We start from the raw sequence: 11408 nt of genomic DNA on the forward strand, positions 1-11408 counted from the left end.
GTCTTGATCTGTTCACAGTTTTTCACACTCACCGCTACTCAGATAAGGGCTGACACAGAATGATTCCCTGCCTCAGTGGCTCATGGGGAATCTCGCGCTCATCTCTGCCTAGCACAGAGGACACCCCTTCTCTGGTTTGCATCATCTCTTACCCAGAAATCATGAGGAAAATGAAGAGTCACTGATCTCGCTCTCCTTCAACTCCTGCCATTCCCAGTGTTAAAAGTAGAAGAACCCCTTAAAAAAAAAAGGCCAGTTAGTTATCTTCTGCATAAGAATTCTCACCTTAGCAAGCCAGCAGCAAAATAAAGATGCTAAAATATCTCCACAGATAACTGTGCATCTTTTTTGTTCCTTTCAGTAGGACTAGGATACTCTTGTGTATGTAGGCTACTCCAGTTAAGATGAAACAAAAGCTGGTTTTATTTCTTGGTTTCTGTTATATAGTTTTCAGTCTGGCACTCAAGAACACTAGTCCTCACTTCCAAATTCCCCCTGAAAAACACTACTGCCTTTGGGCCAGTAGGTGGTTACCATACAAGCCTATCACAGATGCTAGTTGACAATGAGGTGGCCGTTGATCAGCATCCTTGGGACGTTTGGCACTGCAAACCTTGGAGATAAATTACTGATGATGGTTATAAATGATTTGATGGACAATTACTGCACAGAATCCTGTGCTTGGGGGAAGGGGGTGCTTATACCTCGTCTGTCCTTTCTTGATTAATTAATGAAGCAATTAATTTAACAATGGATACTGAATTATTTCAAATGCTTGATAGGATTAGAAACAGATTGAAAGCTAATAAATTTTTTGCTTGGCCACACCCACTTCCGCACTTGGCCTGCAAAATGTTAGTCACTCCCTGGCCTAGTGGCAGCACCCATAGCCTGAATCACATGTTTACTCATTCCAATCCAAATACTTAAGTGTTTGGACAATGATAGAAAAATGTGAAATTGGCATATAGTTGAATTAGTACATGTAAATGAGCAATGCTACATTTTGGAAAGTGCATATGGTTAATCCTGTTTAAACCATGATGGGAAATACTGTATATTACATTGCTAATCCTTGTCACTTACCTAACAGCACTGTTGCAGTGTTTAGCAATCTTAATGCTTGCAGAACTGAATTCACATTAAAAGCTGATTTTGGCTGCAAGCGCACTGTACACTTAAAGCATATTTAAAGTGCATGGCTTCCCCCAAAGAATCGCGGGATGTGAAATGTAGCCATCACAGAACTACAATCCTCAGCATGCTTAAACTACGGCTCCCATGATTCTTTGGGGGATATAATATGTTTTATTATAGCCCAGGCTAAAAATGTTGAAAATCCAGGCTCCTCTTACACCTATTAATCCATATTAAGCGTCTCCAACTTGTTCACGGCCGGGGCACAATTGGAAATATAAAAAACTGCCATGGTCCTCACCAAATACCCATGGCATAGAAGAAAAAGGGGGGTGTTCAAATGACCCCCCCCCAAAAAAAAACACCCCAGGCACACCTACCCCCTCTAAAACAAATAAAACGGCTATAAAGGCATCAACCCTCCCCTCCAATCAAAAGAAACCCTCAGTTTTGTTTAAGATACCACAAGTCTTATTTTGTGGTACCTTATTGAATGTGTCCCTTCTGAGGGAAAGGGAGGACCAATTTTGAGAAATATACTAGGATCCCAAAACACATTAATCAAGTCTTGATGTTATACATTACTGTCTTTTGATATTGGACGTTACTTTGGGTTACAGAGCACAGTCTGGTTTTGCTATGGCCTCTTAAACATGCATTTTCTCAGCGGTAACCAGCTGGGCCACAGGGCTGGCCTTGTAAATCCTTTTAATTAAAATGTCTTCCTTCGCAAAGGTGATTGTATTGGGGGAGACAATGGCCTGCCTGAGCATGTTTTCACATACAAGACTTCTCGTGGCAAATTTAACAGTGTAAGAATCTTTATCTAGCAGTTCATCGCCACAGGATAGGTGAGGCCCAAGCTCCTGTTAAAGCAATTGATTTTGGAAAATGATTCTCTGTCACCCTTCTATTACAAAGAAAAAAACGTGATTCTGCAGCAGTAGGTTTAAATTGCACTCAAACCATTCCTAGTGATTGTAGTGACCTCTTGTGGCGCTTTTAGAATATTGTGTGTTGTTGTTTCATTTGGGGGCCTTCAAAATTAAGTTGGCATTTCCCAATATTTGGTTAACAGGTTTTCCCCTCCCCACCCCTTCCTGCATTTAAACTTCAGGCAAGTTTTATTCACGCTTAAAATGTTGTCCCCCTCCCTCAATCTGCTCATAGAATGATGGGCAGACACCTTCCTTTGAGCTCAAGGACAATTCAGTCAATATTGTTTTCTGACATCTCCTTTGCCTTGTCAGTCAGGGCTCACATATGGGATTGGGCTTTATGGGTAATGCTAATGGCTTGGGATAATGTTGATGCCCGTATATTGATAGAAAGAAAAGAAAACTGTGCCAAAGAGGCCCCATTGCTTTTCAGAAGCACAGAAAAATGGAGGCACACCCAGAAGGGCAGCTTTATTTTTCAAACAAACAAGTATATCCCAGTCCACACAGTGGGAATCATTGATTTTCTGGACTCATTTATGTATTTATTTATTTCATTTCAGTTCTCAATAGCTTCCTAAGCAACATATTTAAGTGTAGATAATTCTCAGCTATGTGGACCAGAGGTAGTTTCTAGACCATCCTCCATCCCAAAAGAGCCCGGGGTGGCTAACAAAGCAGTTAAATTAAAATAAAACAGCAAAACAGTAATCATCATCATCATCATTTAAAAACTTCATACCTGAAAATGGGTTCAGCTATAACAGAATGCCTTCTAATAATGTCAGTTAGAACAGAATGCTTAACAAATTTTTAGAAAAAATATTAGTTAGATGACAAGGAAAAACATTGTAATTTGGAAAGCTGGTACCTAACTGACGCTGCCTTTATATCCTGCAATCCTGAAAGACAGGACCCGTTTTTTGTTCATATACTTACTGTCCATTATCTGTAATATGTGAGTAGACTTCAGCCTTTTTATTCAGCTAAGTTCTGAAGCAAATTACTGTGGCAAAAAAAGGATAGACTTGTTGACCTGTACTTGGTATGGCAAACCTTTTGAAACTGTGATGATCATTATATAGCACTCTTCAAAGTACAAATTGCTTTTCAGTTCTTATCCTTTCCCCCCATTGTGATTTAAGGTAGGCTGAATGAGATCAAAATGACCAGAACATTTAACAAGTATCTGAAGAGGCATGAATCAGCAAGTGTGATATACTTGGATTTCCAATCAGTTTTTCTTTTATTGTGTCATTTTTAAAACTTAAATCCTGCCCTTCAGCAGAAGACCTCAGCATGGATTACACACATGATAAAACCACCAATAAAATTAAAGTACAATAAAACAATTAGATGTCATTAATTAAATATTACCCATCTGTAAATCGGAACTTTTGCATTCAAAGGCTTGCTGAAAGAAACAGATCATTTGCTGGTTTCTAAAACTGGTTGAAGTTGTATCTGTACTTCGTGCAGCACTCCTGATAGAGAAAGGGTTATCCACTGGAATAACCTACTTTGCACTCAAAACAACACATGGATAACAACAACAACAACAACAACATTTCTACCCCGCCCATCTGGCTGGGTTTCCTCAGCCACTCTGGGCGGCTTTCAAGAGAACATTAAAAACAGAGTAAAACTTCAAACATTAAAAACTTCCCTAAACAGGGCTGCCTTCAGATGTCTTCTAAAAGTCGGATAGTTGTTTATTTCCTTGATATCTGAAGGGAGGGCGTTCCACAGGGCAGGCGCCACTACCGAGAAAGCCCTCTGCCTGGTTCCCTGTAACCTCACATCTCACAGTGAGGGAATCACCAGAAGGCCCTTGGAGCTGGACCTCAGTGTCCAGGCTGAATGATGGGGGTGGAGACACTCCTTCAGGTATACTGGGCCGAGACAATTTAGGGCTTTCAAGGTCAGCACCAACACTTTGAATTGTGCTCGGAAACATACTGGGAGCCAATATAGGTCTTTCAGGACCGGTGTTATATGGTCTTGGCGGCCACTCCCAGTCACCAGTCTAGCTGCCGCATTCTGGATTAATACATATTCATAGCAAGCAATCCCTTGCTCCCCAGATAGAAAAGGACAGACAATCAGCCATGTCATGTATCTTATGCTGAATGCTATAAATCTGGAGCATGAAGGACTTAAACTCTTATGCTCCACCAGGAGGGTCTATATATCACATTACCATTTCATGTGGAAAGGAAAACAAGTCCCCCTCCACACTTCATTTCCTTTTCTTTTTTTAGAAGTTCATCAAATGGTGGTTCAAGAGATTTCACATGGCTTCTGCTACTTTTTAAAAACCTTCCTCTGTAACTAGAGGCTTCAAACAGCAGTTTGTTTCCTACCTGGTTAGTATAAGCAATTCTCATAATTTAAACCACAGGGTGAAATTGGTAGACATATTTCAGCATGGCTTCATGTGACCCAGGTCTTAGGATGGTACAGGGGTGCCAACTTGAATAAAATATTGGGGGGGGGGGCAGGTAAGGCCCGCCCTACATGACTGATCACATGACACAGTGCATGCACACCATTTGAATGGCAAAGCCCCTCAACTTGAGTGGGGGCAGCCCCCTCAAATATTTTATTGGGGGACCAAAGGGACCTTGGCCCCTAGGAGTTGGCTCCAATGGGGTGGTGTCTGAGAATAGCAGATGTGACCACGGAATGTTTTAAATGATGGTGGTGGAAGAATAGGGCTTACAGTGGTAACTCAGGTTACAAACATATTGGGTTACAAACACTTCAGGTTACAGACTCCGCTAACCCGGATGTAGTACCTCGGGTTAAGAACTTTGCCCCAGGATGAGAACAGAAATTGCACAGCAGCGGTGCAGCGGCAGCAGCAGGAGGCCCCATTAGCTAAAGTGGTACCTCAGGTTAAGAATGGTTTCAGGTTAAGAACGGACCTCCGGAATGAATTAAGTTCATAACCAGAGGTACTACTGTATTTATTTTTGCTGGCAGGGTTTTCTAGCGTCTTATACAGTTCTGTGGAAAGGAGAAAATGTAGCAGGTGCATTTTCCTAGCTTGCAGACACAGTGATAGGGAAAACTTTACCAATTTCTACTTGTCATGTAATCGCTAAAGAAGTAAGAGCAACCACAGAATTACAGCTGCAAGCGCTAACACCCTAATCCCAACTTTAACAGTACGTAAATCCCACTGAGGGCAAAACTTGGTGTTATTTTAGCGACATCTGTGGTTTTTCTTTATTTACAGGAAGTGGGGAGATTTTCATTGGGAGCACAGAAAGCAGGGAAGAGAGGCTCCCACAACGAGCCAGAGAAATTCTCTTTCTGCCTGCCTCACCCTTGCGTTCCACCCATGAGACCTAGAATAAAAGCGCTCAAAGGAGTGTCTGTCTTCTCCTGACACAGGTCATCCATAAGTGTAGTTTCTGTACCGAAACCAGACCTTCAGGCGGAATAAAGCATGGAATGGCCCAACTTCCACTTACTCAAGCCCCTTACCTAAGAAGAGGATATTTGCAACCTGCCAATAATTATTTGAATCCTTGGGGTCCAGAGGGTTCCTAGAAGCAGCCTTAGGCAAGCATCTCTTTCAAGGCAGATGGTATCAGATAGTGTCATTCTACTACTTAGACACTAGATGGCACTGGACTTAGGCACCCATTTGCCCTATACAGTGGTACCTCGGGTTAAGTACTTAATTCGTTCCGGAGGTCCGTACTTAACCTGAAACTGTTCTTAACCTGAAGCACCACTTTAACTAATGGGGCCTCCTGCTGCCACCGCACCGCCAAAGCACAATTTCTGTTCTTATCCTGAGGCAAAGTTCTTAACCTGAAGCACTATTTCTGGGCTAGCGGAGTCTGTAACCTGAAGTGTATGTAACCTGAGGTACCACTGTACATTTAAGCTTTTATTGTACCACTTTCAACAAGCCATAAAGGTAAAGGTGACCGACTCTGGGGTTGCAGCGCTCATCTTGCTGTATTGGCCGAGGGAGTCGGCATTTGTCTGCAGTTTTTCCGGGTCATGTGGCCAGCATGACTAAGCCGCTTCTGGCGAACCAGAGCAGCGCACGGAAACGCCGTTTACCTTCCCCCCGGAGCGGTACCTATTTATCTACTTGCACTTGACGTGCTTTCAAACTGCTAGGTGGGCAGGAGCAAGGACCAAGCAACAGGTGCTCACCCTGTTGCGGGGATTCGAACCGCCAACCTTCTGATCAGCAAGTCCTAGGCTCTATGGTTTAACCCACACCGCCACCTGCGTCCCTACAAGCCATGGCTTCCCTCAAACAAATCATGGGAGCAACAATTTGCTAAGGGTGATGCTAGTAATTAGAAGACCCCTATTCCCCTCACAGAGCTACAATTACCAGTCCACTAACAGTTAACTGGGGTGTATGGGGGTATTAGGGGAGGGTTAGCACCTCTGGTGGGTGGGGCACGTCATGGTGGGTGGGGCACGTCATGCTTCTTCTGAGGTAGCTTGTCCATCTTTGGTCCCCACCTTGCACTCAGCTCTCACCAGTGGCTCCCAGAAGCTGTCAGCATGAGACTGGGCCAAACCCCAAGGAAACAGCTTTGACTGCCCGGTTAAACCAGGTGAGGGTAGCCGATGGGTCTCAAACCCTCAGTGAGTTAGGGACTTCCCCTGCAAGCAAAGACAGGCTCTGGCAGGTTGAGAGGACGAGACCAATAGAGGGTCCAATGGTCAAGAAGGTGGTTTCTGGACAAGTTGTAGAGGAAAGTGAGGGGCAGGTGGGGTTTGTTAACTTGGGAAGGCAAGAAAGTTAAAACTCTGTTGCTAATCCTGCCCTGCAGGATATCTCCAGGAGAAAAGACTAGGGAGTAAACCATTCATGGATTTGGAGTGGAGTGCTTAATATGGCTGGATAGCACTTTGCACACCGCCTGCAGCCAAGCTGGTGCCAAACGTGTTGCTCTACTTTTGTTTGGGTCACAGCAGAAAGGCCAAGAGTGGGGTCTTGTCATCTGGGCAGCCGAGGACTCCCATACACAGTCAGGCTTGCGCCCCAGGGGAGTCACTTTGGTGCTGCAAACGTGATTTGACTTCCCCGTTATCACTTGAGGCAGACGGATGCCAATGACAAAAACAGTTAATCTTCCCGCAGAATTCTGAGAATTGTAGCTCTCTGAGGGAAATAGGCGTCTCCTGACAACTCTCAGCACTCACAACAAAGTACAGTTCCCAGGGTTCTTTGTGGAGAAGCCATGACTGAAGCGATATAACACTGCTTTAAATTATAGTGCGGATGGAGACCTTAAACTGTATGGCATCAGGAGTTTCTGCAATCTGATCTGTTCTGTTCTTGTTTAAGAGGGTCAATAAAGTTATTGTCTAGCTTCCTGGCTGATGCCTTCTGGGATAGCTGGGGCTGCCCTCTCTCACAAGGAGAGGTTCATTACCACTCCCTGCCAGAGAAGCTGGTCAATCCCTCTCCGTCCTGTTATCAGCCACGAAGGCCAAAGGTCAAGTGGGCATGGAGTTGGTAGGCAGGGAAATATAGTCCCCCCCAAGTAATGTGATAGGGCATGCATGAGTCAGAACCAACACCCCAGGGCCTGTAGAAACCTTTCCAGTATGCTGAAGCTAAGTTGCACATGTGTCATTATTTAGATCCTTATTAGGCAAGCTTTTGTCAAAGCAAATACATGATTCATTGCAAACTATTCCAGAGACCTTGACAAAACTAAACAAGAGAAACTGCCATTAAAGGCTTACAGCACAGCTTGTGTAAATCACATATATAATTCTGATTTAGTAGTTATTACGTGAGCTTCTCCTTTTGTTTTGTTTTTTAAGGGAAGATGTATTTGAAAATGCCTCCTTTAAAAGTACAATGCATCTGTGATGATTATGTGGTTTAGGAAATAATAATCTTCATCAATGATTCAATTATAGCAGCACCAACAATGGCGGAATTACAGTAAATCCCCAACCGTTTAAAGCCCTAAACGGTCTCGACCCAGTATACCTCAAAGAACGTCTCCACCCCTATCGTTCAGACACTGAGGTCCAGCTCCGAGGGCCTTCTGATGGTTCCCTCACTGTGAGAAGTGAGGTTACAGGGAACCAGGCAGAGGGCCTTCTCAGTAGTGGCCCCCGCCCTGTGGAACGCCGTCCCATCAGATATCAAGGAAATAAACAACTACAGTGGTACCTTGGGTTAAGAACTTAATTCGTTCCAGAGGCCCGTTCTTAACCTGAAACTGTTCTTAACCTGAGGTACCACTTTAGCTAATGGGGCCTCCCGCTGCCACCACGCCGCTGGAGCACAATTTCTGTTCTCATCCTGAAGCAAAGTTCTTAACCTGAGGTACTATTTCTGGGTTAGCAGAGTCTGTAACCTGAAGCGTCTGTAACCTGAGGTACCACTGTATCTGACTTTTATAAGAGATCTGAAGGCAACCCTGTTTAGGGAAGCTTTTAATGTTTTAGGTTTTATTGTGTTTTAAATATTCTGCTGGGAGCCGCCCAAAGTGACTGGGGAAATGCAGCCAGATGGATGATGATGATGATGATGATGATGATGATGATTATTATTATTATTATTATTTCAGCTCTGGCTCCTGAGTTTTGATTCCCTTTCACCTTTTTGGTTGCAAGAGTTCACCCACCACAAACACACACACACACACACACACACACACCATGCTTCGTTGAGTAGCTGCAACGTTTTGGAACCATTATTATTTCACCTCCTCAAGGTGAAGTTCAGAATAATAAAGCACTTGTTATCCACCATTTAACAGAAAGGAGAATGGGTGGAATAGGGTAGCAACAAGGTTGAGGCTATGTGGGCATAGGAGTGGGAGCACCAGATATTGACTCTGCTGTTATGTCTGTGCAGCCCTGACCTTGCTGCCACCCCACAAAGTGATAAGGGGCAGCCAAGCAGGTGTCAGAAGAGCAGCTCCACAGCACTGCTGCTCCTGAGCCGGATTACTATGTCCATCATCCCTGGCCAGTGACCATGCTGGCTGGGGTTGATGGAAGCTGGAGTCCAGCAACAGCTGGGGGGGGGGGCGGTGGATCCCCACCCTATAGATGGCAGCCACTCAACTGTTTTCATCCATCCTTGTTTTCACATATTTGGCACTAGGTTTCCAAATTCAGTAATGGAGACAGTTGTTAGAATGCAGAGGACAGGATGAGACGAGTCAACAAATGCCTGAATTCTATCTCGCCACCTGGTCACAAAAAATGAGGGTAGCATGTAGTCATCATGCCCCACCCCCAGTACTCTTGTATATTCTATAGCTTTATGACAGGCAGAAATTAAACAGGTGCTATCTTTTCCAGCTCACAGAATCTGTTATGGGGAAAGCTCTTACCTGTTGAATTTATGACTGATGTGCTTTCCTTTAAAATAAAAAAAGGCCTATGCCCTTTTAAAATGTGTTTTTTTGTTGTTGGGGGGGCTATTGGGTTGTCGTTTTTATTTTTATTATGTGGTTTGTGGTTTTATATCTTTATTTTATTCTGTAGACCGCCCTGAGACCCCAGGGTATAGGGCAGTATAAAAGAATAGAATAGAATAGATGCATGCACATGTCCCCTCAGAGGTAAGTCTCCTCCAGTTCAGTGAGGCTTATTCCTTTTCGATTTGTGGACTCGTCAACTGCAGGAGATACTACCTCTGGCCACTAGCACACCTAAAATCCACAGCCTCGCACCTGCAAAGTCGGAGGCTGCCCTTCTTCAGACGTTTCCCCATAAGAGGGGAGCTTTCTGGAATCGAAGCGCGCGCTTTGCTGCCTACCAGTTGTTTTCCCCAATTCCAGCGTGAGGTGATGGACACTTTTGTAGACATTGGACCGCGACTGAGAGACGGGGCGGGCGGATTTGTGTGTGAGATCCTTCCTGGCAAACAAACGAAGCAAGGGAACAAGACGTCCTAAACTAAACCCCCAGCGAGAAATCCTGTGTGTGTTTGTGTGTCTCCCTGCTTCGGCGGGACCCCCCAGGTGGTGTTTTTGTTTTTTGCTTCTCTTACTTTCTGCCTGCCTTCTTCGCTGCGCGTCCGACGTGTGCGCGGCCAGCTCGTGTTCCCGGAACCTCTCCAACCCTTCCTACGTGAGGGAAAGCAGGCCGGCTCCCCCGGCGGGGACAAATGACTCATGCCATACAAGCAAAGCGAGGCGGCTCTTAAGCCCTTCACACCGGGCAGGCAGCCCCCGGGTAAAATGAACGCCTCTCCAGACCGACGTGGGCTCCAAACAGAGGCTGCAGAAGGAAACTCCGCCCCCAAATTAAACTGGGAAGAAAACTTCTCCAGGCTAGCTGCGTTTCTTAAGCGTTTGCGCCAGAGCGCCAGCCCTGCGAGATGTTTCTTCTGCTGCAGCCTTCGCGCACGTCGGAAGTTCCTCCGCTTTGACGGTCGTGGCCTTGAGCAAGTACTGTACAGCATAGTTTTGCACAGTAGCATGCATTCCAGCCGCGCAAAGGCCAGGAGGCTTTTGGACCCAAGCTCACGCCCATCACATGCCGCCTCTCTCTAGCCATGCAAGCAAGAGGCACGATCACACAGTCCCAAGCCAGGCCTCAGCTCTAATAAATCTTACAGCTTTGTGTGAGATACATAGCTGTCAACGCTTCCCCTTTTTTAAGGGAAATTCCCTTATTCCAAATAGGATTCCTCGCAAGAAAAGGGAAAAGTTGACACTTTTCTTCTTTGCTCTCCATTATGTTTACTTTGTTTTTTCCTGGTGGTGACTGGTAGCCGTTACAGAAACGCTATACATTTAAAGCACATCCCCTCCCCTAAAATGAGTAAATAAATTCTGAGAGCTGCAGCTTAGGCCTCATCATGCTACAATTCCCAGCACGCATAAAAACAAAAGTACAGTTCCCAGGTTTCTTGTGTGTGTGTGGGGGGGGGGGGGTGCTTTAAATGTACAAGCCTCAGCCACACAACCAGTACATATGACCTTTCCTCTTATCCAGTGCAATTTTTCTAGAAAAAGAGGTGCCAGAACAATTGAACGCCTCCCTTGTTTTCTTATAATGGCAATGGTGCCCACCTGAGGTGCCAGAACTGAGTTCTGGTGAGTTCCGGTTGAAAAAAAAGCCCTAATCTTATCAATACTCCCTTCTCTACAGTGGTACCTCGGGTTAAGAACTTAATTTGTTCTGGAGGTCTGTTCTTAACCTGAAACTGTTCTTAACCTGAAGTACCACTTTAGCTAATGGGGCCTTCTGCTGCCGCTGCACCGCCGCTGCATGATTTTTGTTCTCATCCTGAAGCAAAGTTTTTAACCCGAGGTACTATTTCTCAGCGGAGTCTGTAACCTGAAGCGTCTGTAACCCGAGGTACCA

General features: G+C 44.9%; 1 protein-coding gene across 1 annotated transcript in view; it reads right to left on the reverse strand.

Moving 5' to 3' along the window:
• The window catches only part of AFF3 (ALF transcription elongation factor 3), a 285260-nt gene extending 274855 nt beyond the window's left edge, over positions 1-10405 (reverse strand). Inside the window, exons 1-2 of the mRNA XM_028727893.2 lie at positions 10087-10405; positions 153-237 (exon numbers count right to left, since the gene is read on the reverse strand). The gene's annotated coding sequence lies outside the window, so the exon portion shown is untranslated. The remainder of the gene's footprint in view (positions 1-152; positions 238-10086) is intronic.
• Between the last annotated feature and the right edge of the window lie 1003 nt (positions 10406-11408).

The sequence above is a fragment of the Podarcis muralis genome, chromosome 4 (genome assembly GCF_964188315.1).
Source record: "Podarcis muralis chromosome 4, rPodMur119.hap1.1, whole genome shotgun sequence".
In the NCBI taxonomy this organism is placed as follows: domain Eukaryota; kingdom Metazoa; phylum Chordata; class Lepidosauria; order Squamata; family Lacertidae; genus Podarcis; species Podarcis muralis.